The following is a 12239-nucleotide window of genomic DNA, read 5'->3' on the forward strand; positions in this document are numbered from 1 at the left end:
TGTATCATGTGTATATCTAAGGCATACGGCATAATGACTAATTTATATATGCAGTAAATTTATTGCCACAGTAGGTTAAATACCATTCATCTTCTATTATAGATATAATAAAAAGAAAGAACCATGGTGGTGCAATGGGTTAAGTCTCAGCACTATGAAGCTATCCGCAGCCACTGTAGCACAAGTTTGATCCCTGGCCAGTGAGCTAATTCACATGGTGCAGCAGACCTCTCCTGTCTTGCCTGCTGCTCCCCTCAGCAGGGTATTTCAGTAAATCTGCCTGTTCTGCTCCCCACTCTGCCTCTGGTGAATCCTCTCATCTCCCTGTACCACTGGCCTGCACCCCAGCTCTGTATGCATAAATTAAAAAAAAAAAAAAGAAAAGAAACATAAAAGGAAAATTTTCTCATTGTGGAAAAAAATCTTTGGAGTTAATCTTTAAACAATTTCCATACATATCACACAGCTATTTTGACTATAGTCATATACATTACAGGGAAGGGAATTTCTATGTGGAGGGACAGGCAGTATAAATGACCTGGAGTGGACATGTATTTGGTGTGTGATCTGCTCACATGGAGTCCTCATGGCTGGTGGGAAAGAGTGAGGATCAGGATGTTGTGAGGTGACAATATTGTCATAAAAAGATGTTGAGTACTTGGTGGAGATGTCGAGGGTGGTTGATTATGCTTCCAAAGGTAATCATAAAAAACCTCCATATGATGTAGATATTTGATCTGATATGTCATTTTATCAAACAGGGTTCCATTAAGCCCATCAGAGCAGATGAAGAAAGCACAATGGAGCCCACAGAGCCTGGTGATTGTGGATAACAGCAGTTAGATTATTGGGTTTGGAATGTTGCTCCTTTAGAGCACAGGTAGTAAAAAGTGTGAGCAATGCAAAAAGAAGAGGGCTGGGGAGGAGTCAGTCACAAATGAGGAGTCCTCACACACATGTTGTGGTGTTTGCATGTGGAGCTGTTGAAGATTTTTAGCACAGCAGCACTTAGCATGATGACTCTGGGAGTAGTGGGGAGGACAAGGGTGGGACAATATCTGGAGTTGTGGCTACAGTTATGGGGTGGAGAGGAGGGCTGGCTTCATACAGTGGGTGGACAGGAGGTCAGCATGAGGGACGTTTAGAAATAAGACACAATTGAATGAGGAGAATTGGGTCACAAATTTCAAAATAGAAGAGGGTTTTGCAGAGGCTTCCATGCTTTTGTTGAGTCTGTTTATTATTTAATGATAGGAACATTAATAATGTGTATCATTTACTTATCACCATAATACTTCTGTGCAACAAACAACCACAGAAAATATCTCAGTGGCCTATAATGATGAACTTGTAGTTAGTTTGGGTGAGTGGGGACTTCAGCTAAACTGAAATGTAATTAACCAATATACACTACACTTTTTCTGACAACTTTGGTTAGATGATAAGGTCACCAAGTGGACCTTAACTGGGCTTGTTACATGAGTGTTGGTCACTGGCTCCTGGCTGAGGGAGGGCAGCTTCAGGGGGAAAGGCTGGTGATAGGCCCTGCTCCATGAACTCATCCTTCAGCACCTTGACTACAATGTCCTTCCATGGAGATAACAGAGGGAAGACCCATGGGGCTAGCACTTTAAACCTCTGCTGAGGCACATGGGCTGATCCCTCATTAGACACATGAAGTCACATGACTGATCCCAGAGTCAGAGTGTAAGGGAAATAAAATGTATAAGGCAGAGTATGAGATAGATATGAAGAAGCATGAAGAATTAGGAATGTTTATATAACCAACTTACCACAAATGAAAAGAAATCATAAATTAAGAGTCAGAATTTTAAATTTGAAGTGCATGTGAGGAATCCTGGTAGAAATAACCTTTTGGGATGGATCTAAATGGGAGGCAGTTTGGGGAGACTTATATATCATATATAAGTCTCCCCAAACTGCCTCCCATTTAGAAAATGATATATAAGAGGACATAGAGGGTGTGGAGAAGTCCTTAGAGAGGGTGTGAGATAAGATGGGGTTTAAGGACTGAACCCTGGGACTGAGCTGCCTTCAAGGAGCAGGTGGAGGGAGAAAAATCAGTAAAGAGGCTCAGCAAGGGGTCCATGTGGCAAAAAACCACTCTCAAGAGAAATAAACTAAGCAAGAAGGACATGGTTTTAAAATTGAAATAGTAGTGTCCTGTGCTGAAGGGATCTGGATGAAGAGGATGTGCAGATTGGGGTTGCCAAACAGGAGACTGAAGTTGAGTCACCCAGAACAGCTTCAGTAGAGGAGTTGGAAAAGCTGCTCTGTGGTGGCTGAGATGTAGCTGAGAGATGAGAAAACACAGTTGTTTATGGATTAGAATGTGTACTCATCTAACAAGTTCAGAAAAGGCATTTACAAAGATTTGAGAGTGTTTATGTAATTATAAAACAATAATAGGTAGAAAGGTAGAGATTAGCAATCATGAGTAGATACATGTAAGATATGAGAGAAGAAGGAAAGGAAGACGAGAGGGAGGGGAGGGGGAGCGAGCAAGAGAGAGGATGTATGTGAACAACACTCAGGAGATACCTGTGGAGTTAGAGCTCAGAGAATGGTCGTGCTTGGTGGGGAGATTCCCTCTCCCTGAACCACAGGAGGGTGAGAGTCAGGTTAATTTGGATAAGGATAAGATAGAGTCTGGGGGTGAGCAAAACAAAGAAACATCTATTCCACAAATATGCTAGTTTCAATATTTTCTGCTATAGAGGAAGTCCATTCAACATTTTGTGTTGGGAAAACGAATGGCCAAGTTTAACAATGGCTTCAGAAAGTTTAGTAGCACATGCTTTGCTCCTCCCTGACTCATCTGGAGATTTATCCTTGATTTATTGATATCTATCATTATGGTTTATGTGTTTGTAGAGTAATGTGAAATTCTGTCTCTTCTCCTGTGAGCATCATCTCTCTACCTGAAGGACTGTGGGAGGAGCCCAGGCCCTTCCAGACTCTCACACTCCTACCTTCTGGTCTCTGTGTTGGGGTCATCATCTTGCTCCCCCAGCATGGTCTCCCCCAAGCCACCAGAATATACTTTGACAGCCTGCCCTGGAGGTATGCACCAGAGGGTCCTGCCCAACCTGGCTCTCATCTCCCTCTGCAGGTGTGGGCTCTTCCCCACAAGTGCTCATCATCGGGCCAGAGGAGGACAGGATGCATGTGGTGTGCAGGGCCTCGGGCTGGTTCCCAGAGCCCCAGGTGCAGTGGAGACACCCCCATGGGGAGCAGTTCCTGGAGTTCCCCAAGGTCCAGGCCCAGGACACTGCAGGGCTGTTCAGCGTGGAGGCTGCTCTGGTGGTGAAAAACAGCTCTGTGGGAAGCGTGACCTGATCCATCCTCAGCCCAGTCCTGCACCAGGAGAAGGCCTTGGCCAGTTTTAGTGCCCCTTGCTGTCCTGTTTTATTCATGCTGTGGTCCATGTCCAAGCTGTATTTTCCTCTAAGCTTTTTTGATTGCTGAGAATTTAGTAGCTTTAGAGCAGGGATTCTGAATCTGGGTTCATAGCTTCTGAGTGTTAAAGGACTCCTGGTTTGGAGCCTTTGGAAAACTTAAAATTTTGTGCAAAATTGGTGTGAGTGTTTTTGTAACAATGAAAACAACATATGACTGTTCATACCTATAACCTTCCTTTTTAGGAGAATTTTCTGTTCTCTGAAAGGCTTAGGGTCATTGTTCATTAGTGGTGTTTTTGGAGAGATCAGGAAAGGGGTGTGTATGGGAAGTACATACTAGAGGTTTAGATGGACAGAGGGACTAAAGAGAGGCCAGCCACAGCAGCCTGGGTGTCAGGGGTTCCTGAAGGATGGGACGGTGTCAGTGTAATTGTAGAGAATGAGGGGGAGGGGAAAATGAGGAGACGTGGACACTCGATCAGGGTACAGATATAGTCCTGCTGAGGGTCTCAGCAGCTCTTTATTTATACTTTTCAAGCAAACCAGGAGAGTGCATAAGCATATGCATTAGGGCAGGAAGATAACAATCACATCTTTCTCAAGAACAGCCAAAGGTTTATTTGCCCTCCTGCAGAGATCATGACATTTATTATTTTTTGATTTAAAGAAAGCACATTTGCTAAACAAAAGTGTTCTTACAATAGTAATTTACCTTAAACAACCAGTCATTTTATTACTACCAAAAAGCTTATGTGACTGCAACTCACATTTCTATGTTAACCATAGTGAAGGATTAACTAAGGGCTAGAGGAAACAAAGCACAGGAAGTTACCTGGGGGAAGGGAGATGCATTGACTCTTCCTTAGCCCCAAGCTCTCAATTAAGGTAGTCATTTTCCTAATCTAACAAGAGTTTTTCTACCTATTACTCCTCTACTTATCTAGTCAGCCTAGTTTCCATATCTAATTTTAAGATCAAGGGAAATTTTCTTTTTCTGTAAGATTGCTGATTGTTGTTTGTAGTTGTAAGGAGTTACAAATATTTTATCAGAGGCAGGCCGAAGATGGTTTTAGTTATTGTTTCTCAAAAATGGTTAATACATGACATATCAGTAGTTGTAACATTGACTATTTCCCAGTGCATTATTTGTGCTGCTGTGGTTACTAGTTCAACCAGTCACAAAATTGCTGTTGGCTTATTCTTGAATGCATACTCTAACAGCTACCATACCAGTTGTCACATCCAGGGGAATTAGCTCTAAAAAAACAGGAAGAATTTAGCAGGAGCCGGCAATGGCACCTCCTGGCTTATCAGGAATTTTCTTATACTTGGAGTATGGCTCCCTTCTGCCACCTAATTGCTATCTTTAACTTTAAAGTAAGAGAATTTCCTTCTCCAATTAGCCCTTCAAAAGACCACATATCCATATTAAAGACTTAGCCAAGAGATGTTTACAGTCTTTGTTCCCAGAAGTTTTTTTTCACTTGTTGATGTCAGGCAAAATGTTGAATTACTGCCTTTTGGCAGAAAAATACTAATTTTATAAAAAAAAAATGTAATATGTGTATCATGTAGTGCCATTTGCCATCAAATTGGTTATTCAGTAATTGATAAAACAGCATTTGCAGTTTTACTTTTAAATGTGTATTTTAGCAATGGTAGAAACTAGCCATAAACAAATGAGGAAAATCTTGGAGTTGGCTAACGAGATTCCTGACTTTTCAGAAATCCGCCCCATGCCCGGAACTTTGTCAGATGACATGAGTAGCATGGCTCCCAGTTCAGGTCAAAGTTACTGTGTTTCAATGTGGACATGTTAGGGGGAAAGGATGTCCTGAGCTAATTCCATGCAGTCTTTTTGGACCCCACCCCCCCTCCAGACCAAAGCCATCAAGTCATTGGGAAAGACAAATCCCGTCACCACCAAAGAGAAGGTGGCTGGGACCTGAGGGTGGAGTTAAGCAGCCAGATTTGGTATAAAAACCTGACACATGGGTGGGCCTTGGGGGGCTCGCTCTCTCACTTGCCTCCTGGCTTCATGGCTCCTGGCTTGCGGTCAGCTCTCAGAGTGCCAATTGGGATACCAGATCGGCGGATTGGATAGGACCCATTTAAAACTTTGTCTCCCACTTTTCTCCCTGAGTTGTATATTTTCTCATTGCCCTTCCCTTGTAAATAAATCTTTTATTAACCTTAAATGTGTGCCTGCAGTAGAGTATTGATAAGTCCTTTTAAGCATGTGGGTGAGGACCCACAGTCAGGCAACACAATTTGTATTGGGGCTTAACTATAACAGTTTGGCACCCAACGTGGTTTCCAAGTTACAGCTGTGGTTGACCAGCCCAAAGTAACATTCTTTGCGTTGGTCACCATAAGTGCACTAGGTCTGCAGGACTCGCAGTGTAATCTTTGCCTCAAGTCCTGAAAAGTCTGCTTTTTTCCTGTGCGTACAGCTCTTGTGGGTGCATTTTTGACTCAAATATGGCCTCAACCATGAGCTTATACAGTTTCATCCCTAGCTTGAGTTCTTTCAGTTTCCTTCCGGCCTTGAATTTAAGTAGCCTTCTTCCATTAAATATCACCACTAGTTTCATTAATGTAAATAATTTGAAGAAGCCTGGTGTATGGCACATGATTTTACTATTGTATACATTCATGGGTGGTTTACAAGCCATCCCTTTACAGTCACTGTGTCTGGGTGTTTTTTTGGTAATATGTGTGTAAGTGCCATTTGCTACATTCTTGTTTCTATGAGAGGTAGATGTTCTACTTCACATACTGAGAATGTGTAACAATACAGTCATACAATCAGGCTCTTAAATTAGCCATACAACAACAAAATCAGGCCTTTCATTTAACTATTAAGTGTATGAGGGATGAGAACCATAACATCTTTGAGTCAGCTTATAAAAGCATACAAGATCAAACTTTTAAAAGCATGCAGGACAGGATAGAGGTTGCCCTCCATAAATTGGATATGGCAGAGGCTTGGCTGATGGCACAGTGAAAGGATAAACCTTCCCCTTCCCATGAGGACTGCCAGAGGGCAGAGTTAGAAGAGGTGAAACATCATATTTTAAATACTTTAAATATATCAGGACAAAATCCTCTTCCATGCGACCAGATCCCTCCCGTGCAGACTCCTGAGGCTTCACAGTCTCCTCCCCACACTAGACACAGCATCCATTTTGGCAGGAAGGATCACCCTGAGGCAGGACAGTTGCCTCTTCGCCAGATGCCAATGTGTGGCTTGAATGAACAGGGGCAACCTGCTGGGTACTTTTGGTTGCACCATCCTTTTAGTACTGCGGACCTCCTAAATTGGAGGAGCTCTGTTCCCTTGTACCGGCAGGCTCCTAAGAGGATGGTAAACTTGTTGCCTCTATCTTCGTCTCCCACTGCCCTAACTGGGCAGATATACAGTCCATGCTGCATACTTTATTAACTCTGGATGAGCAGAGAATGGTATTCAGAAAAGCCAGGGGGGAGGCTGACCATCTCTACCAACAGGATAGACAACCCGCAGAGCCAGAGGTTGTTGTCCCAGAGGTAGATCCTAGATAGGACCCTAACAATGGAGGAATGGCGATGTTGGATCGGTATAGAAAATGTTTATTTGTTGGACTGCAGCAGGGACTCCCCAAACAAAAAAACTTAAATAAAATATTACATCTCGAACAAGGAGCTAATAAGGATCCTTCAGAGTTCCTTGAGAAAATTATTCAAACGTACACTAACCACACGGATATAAACCCAGATGCCACAGAAAATGCTTTTCTGATCATTATGGTGTTCATTACCCATTGTGCCCCAGACATAAAGAAAAAGTTAGCTAAGGTGGACAGCGTCACAGAGTTGAGTCCATCCCAGGTAGTGGACTTAGCATTTAGGGTTTATAATAATAGAGAGGACAGGAAACCAAAACCTGCAACTGTTTTCCTACAAAGAGAGTACAGAACAGGGGTTCAGGGTAACAGTAATGGACAGAGACATGAACCCCTAGGAAGAAATCAGTGTGCTTTCTGTAGGGAAGAGGGACATTGGAAGTACAGTTGTCCCAGATTACAGGGAAGCGGCAGATGCAACAATTACAGAAGGCAGGATAGAAGACTGAGAACACCATGATATGATGATTCACGTGGGGGTTACAGGAGGGAATATAGAAGGAGTACACAGAACCAGGTACCAAAGAGAGAGGAAAGAAGACAAATGTAAGTACAGTGTAGAGGCTCAGATGACGATAGGGAATACAGACAGAAAAGGAATCGAGAGCCCAGTACAGAGGAAGGAGACAAATGACAGCACAGGGTAGAGCCTCAGGTGAAGATAGGAGGGAATATAGACAGAGTAGAAGGAATCTAGAGCTAAGTGTAGAGGAAAGGAGACAAATGATAGTTCATGGAGAAGGTTCAGATGCAGAATAGCGGTGCCCAAGGGCTCCACTAGATCTAAAGAAGCCCATTAGAATAACCCCCTCAGAGCCCCGGGTAACACTCGCTGTGGGGGATCATCTGATTGATTTCTTGGTGGACACTGGAGCGACATACTCATTTTTGAATTCTAAATTAACTAAAATGAGAAAAGAGACTGCAGCAGTCACTGGGATTATGGGAAGGCCACAACAGAAAGCCTTCTTACAACCTTTGGCGTGCCGGCTGGGTACCACCCAGCTCCAGCATAGCTTCCTATACATGGAAGAGTGTCCAATCCTTCTACTTGGTGATGACCTTTTAAGTAAGCTCAACACACGAATTATAATCTCACGAAAACATCAGAGGCTTTACCTACAGGTACCTCCAGAGCATGCTCTGCGGTTCCAGATGTTACTTACTCAAGATGTTTCACCGAAAGGTGAAATTTTACCTCCAGAAATTGTTGAAAGAGTAAGTAAATGGGTATGGGCTGATGGCATCCCAGGACGTGCGAAAAATGCAGAGCCTGTAAAGATAGAAGTGATAGAGGGGAGCAGAACCCCGAGGAGGAAGCAATACCCCTTAAAGGAGGAGGCCTTGAGGGGAATTGAGCCAGTATTGAAAAGGTTCCTTCAATCTGGACTCATTCGGCCATGCCGCTCACCCTACAACACTCCGATTCTGCCAGTGAAGAAACCCCATACAGGCGAGTACCGTTTTGTCCAAGTTTTAAGGGCCATTAATGACATTGTTCGGGATTTACATCCCACTCTGCTTAATCCCTACACCTTATGAACTGCCATACCTACTGACTTCGGGTGGTTTTCAGTATTAGACCTTAAGGATGCCTTTTTCTATATCCCAATAGATGTCCAGGATCAACTGCTTTTTGCCTTTGAGTGGCAAGACCCTAAGCCCAAGAGCACTCTCGAGTATAGCTGGACTATGCTTCCACAGGGGTTTAGGAACTCCCCAACTATTTTTGGGGAAAAACTGGCCAGGGTTCTCAGGAAGGTTCAATTAAACCAGGACATCTTGTTGCAATTTGTAGATGATTTATTGATTACAAGTCCAGACTACAAATCTTGTCTGGAAAATACCATAGTGGTACTGAACCACCTGGCAGAATGTCGCTATAAGGTGTCACCTTAAAAGGCACAGATCTGTAAGCAAATGGTGACGTATTTGGGGTTTGAAATTAAGAATGGCAGATGGAGCTTGATGACGGAAAGGAAACAGGTAATTTCAGCCCTTAAAGTGCCCACCAACCAGCGATAGTTGTGTGGATTTTTGGGTATGGCCGAGTTTTGCAGGATTTGGATTCCTAACTTTGGATTAATTGCAAAACCCTTATATGATGCTCTCAAAGACCTGGACTCTGAACCTTTGTCGTGGACCCCAGAATGTCAAAAGGCCTTTGATGAAATAAAAGTAAAGTTGATCTCAGCACCAGCATTAGGGCTTCTAGATCTTAGGAAGCCATTCAGACTTTATGTACATGAGAGACAGGGGGTTGGCCTAGGAGTGCTGATCCAATTGTTGGGGCCAGAAATGCAGCCCTTTGCATATCTGTCCAAACAATTGGACCACACCACTAAGGGATGGCCTCCATGTTTGCATGCTGTGGTTGCCACTTGTGACCTCCTACATGAGGTGGAGAAGTTTACATTGGGTCAGCCCATCACTGTGTGTGTGCCACATCAGGTCTTGACATTGCTGGAGCAGAAGGGTGGACTTTGGTTGACTGCTGGGCGAATGGGAAAATATCAAGCAGCTCTGTTGGACAATCCTAATGTGAAGCTGCAGGTTTCTAATTCCCTGATTCCTGCCACACTGCTTCCAAGCAATGCAGATGGACCTGAAGATGACACTTTAATCCATAACTGTTTAGAAACCACAGATACAGTGTATGTCAGCCCACCATATCTGACTGACCAGCCTCTGCCAGACCCAGAGTGGGAGCTATTTACAGATGGCAGCAGCTTCATGGACCCAGACCGTCGAGGTGTGGGATATGCAGTGGTGATGCTCCAGAACACCGTGGAGGCCAAGATTCTTCCAGCAGGTACTATCGCACAAAAAGCCGAATTAATAGCCCTGACCCATGCATTGGAACTCTCGAAAGGTAAAAGAGTCAATATATTTACGGATTCCAAGTACTCTTTTATGATTCTCCACATGCATGGGGCCATTTGGAAAGGAACTGGGACTCCTTACTGCCAGTAACAATGACGTCAAACACCCATTAGAAATCCTGGCCCTGTTAAAGGCAGTAGCTTTACCATCAGCTCTTGCTGTGATGCATTGCCCTGGCCACCAAAAGGGTGGGTCTGACCTGTCAAAGGGCAAAAGGGCATCTGATTGGGTGGCGAAGGCCGCTGCTACTTCTGCTCTCCAGGGTGCACTCATCCCTCTTGTGACCTGACTCAGTATGCTCCTGAATACACCGATCAGGATGAGGAGAGAGCTCGTGCATGGGGATTTACTGAATTTGACCCCAGCTCCACTTGGAGAGTAAACTCCCATGGGATGATACTCCTCCTGGAGGCCCTGGTATATCCGTTGCTAAAACATCTTCAAGAAGGATCTCACTATGGGAGAGATGCCTTATTAGAAACAGTGTGTCCATATTTGAAGGGCCCGTATTTACACAAAGTAGCACAACAGATCACCCGAGGTTGTGAATTATGTGCCAGGAATAACACCAAGTCTGACTCCCACCCTAAAGCCATTGGGGTTCAATATCGGGGAAAGTGTCCCTTTGAGTATGGGTGGGTAGATTTTACACAAATGCCTAGAACAACAGGCAATTTCAAATACCTATTGGTTTTCGTGGACACGTTCTCAGGATGGGTGGAAGCATTTCCCACAAAGATGGAAATAGCTTCCGAGGTTGCAAAACAGCTGCTGAAAGAGATAATCCCTCGCTTTGTGTTGCCGGACTCCATCCAGAGTGTTGGTGTTCGTCTCTGACGTTACCCATGCAGTAAGCAGTGCGTTACAGATCAACTGGAAATTGCATGCTGCATGGAGACTGCAGTCTTCCTGGCAAACAGAATAGATGAATCACACCTTGAAGAAAATCTTGGCAAAACTGTGCCAAGAAACACAACTTCGTTGGGACCAGGTACTATCCCTTGCCCTCCTCCGCATAAGAGTGGCACATAGAAGTGGGCTACAATTAAGCCCCTTTGAGATTGTGTTTGGAAAACCTTTGCAGGCCTCAGTTCCGAAAGCTAGTCCGGAAATATCACAAGATTGCCGGATCACACAATATGTGAAACACATCCAGGAGGTTTTGGCAGTAATTCATAACTTTGTAACCTCAAGGATCTCTATGCTTCCGGATCAACCGCTGCATCCCTTCAGACCTGGAGATCAGGTCTTACTGAGGACTTGGCAGAGTGGGAATGCTCAAAACCAGCTGTCAGAAAAATGGACTGGTCCCTATGATGTTTTGCTGAGCACACATACTTCTCTGAAACTTGCAGGCATAAAACCCTGGGTACATCATTCCAGAGTTAAGAAAGCCCCAGGTCTTGTGAACTCATTGAGTACTTGAGATATTTGTTTAAGAAACAGACAAAAACTTGAATGTTACTGACTTCTTTTCCGTTTGTTGTTACAGGATACCCAAGGACTCACTTGTTCTGAAGAAACCCTGAGAAAACTAACATGCTCTAACCAATCTTCTTCCTTTCAAAGTTTAGGAGACGTGAAATAACATCTAGGATCACGCATATGCTGTCAGTATTTTTTTTTTACACAGAAAGGCTTTCAATCTTGATTTTGGTATTTCCTTTTAACTTTTTGTTTTTAACTTTGAGATTTTCTTTTTCTTTTCTCTGCTTGTTTTTGTTACTTTGGCCTATGAGTGAAACTACAGTTGTATGAGATATCCCACGTGTGATTAATGGTACCTAAAGAGTTCTTTGTGTCTATATGTTGTATGTCTGTATGTTCTTTCCTTGTGTCCTTGTATGGCCTCCAGTGGTTGACAAATTGGTATACATGGTGCCCATAGACAATGAGGAAAAAAAGAAAAAAGAATCTCCAGTTATGAGAAAAACTAAAGGTTATGGTTTCATTGTCAACATTGCACTACTGAACTAAGCCGGTGCCTTCACAGAGACTGAACATTGTTGTTTCTGTTATTTTTCTGATATTTATGGTAAAACTTCCCAGAAATCTAAATACAAGTACAAATTTCATAGCTTGTCATTTGGCTGATGCAAGGAAATTTGTGGAACCTCAGTAGAGCTCCTGAGACATGCCACAAAGTTTCTCCCTTTCCTCCTTGGAAAGGCATTAGATGATTTTGTTCTATTTGACTTACCTAGGAGAGTAAAACTAGAAGGGAGGCATTGTCACTTGGGAAACAGGTAACATCTTGACCTGATGTGAA

The sequence above is a fragment of the Talpa europaea genome, assembly GCF_964194135.1.
Source record: "Talpa europaea genome assembly, chromosome: 2".
Classification (NCBI taxonomy): domain Eukaryota; kingdom Metazoa; phylum Chordata; class Mammalia; order Eulipotyphla; family Talpidae; genus Talpa; species Talpa europaea.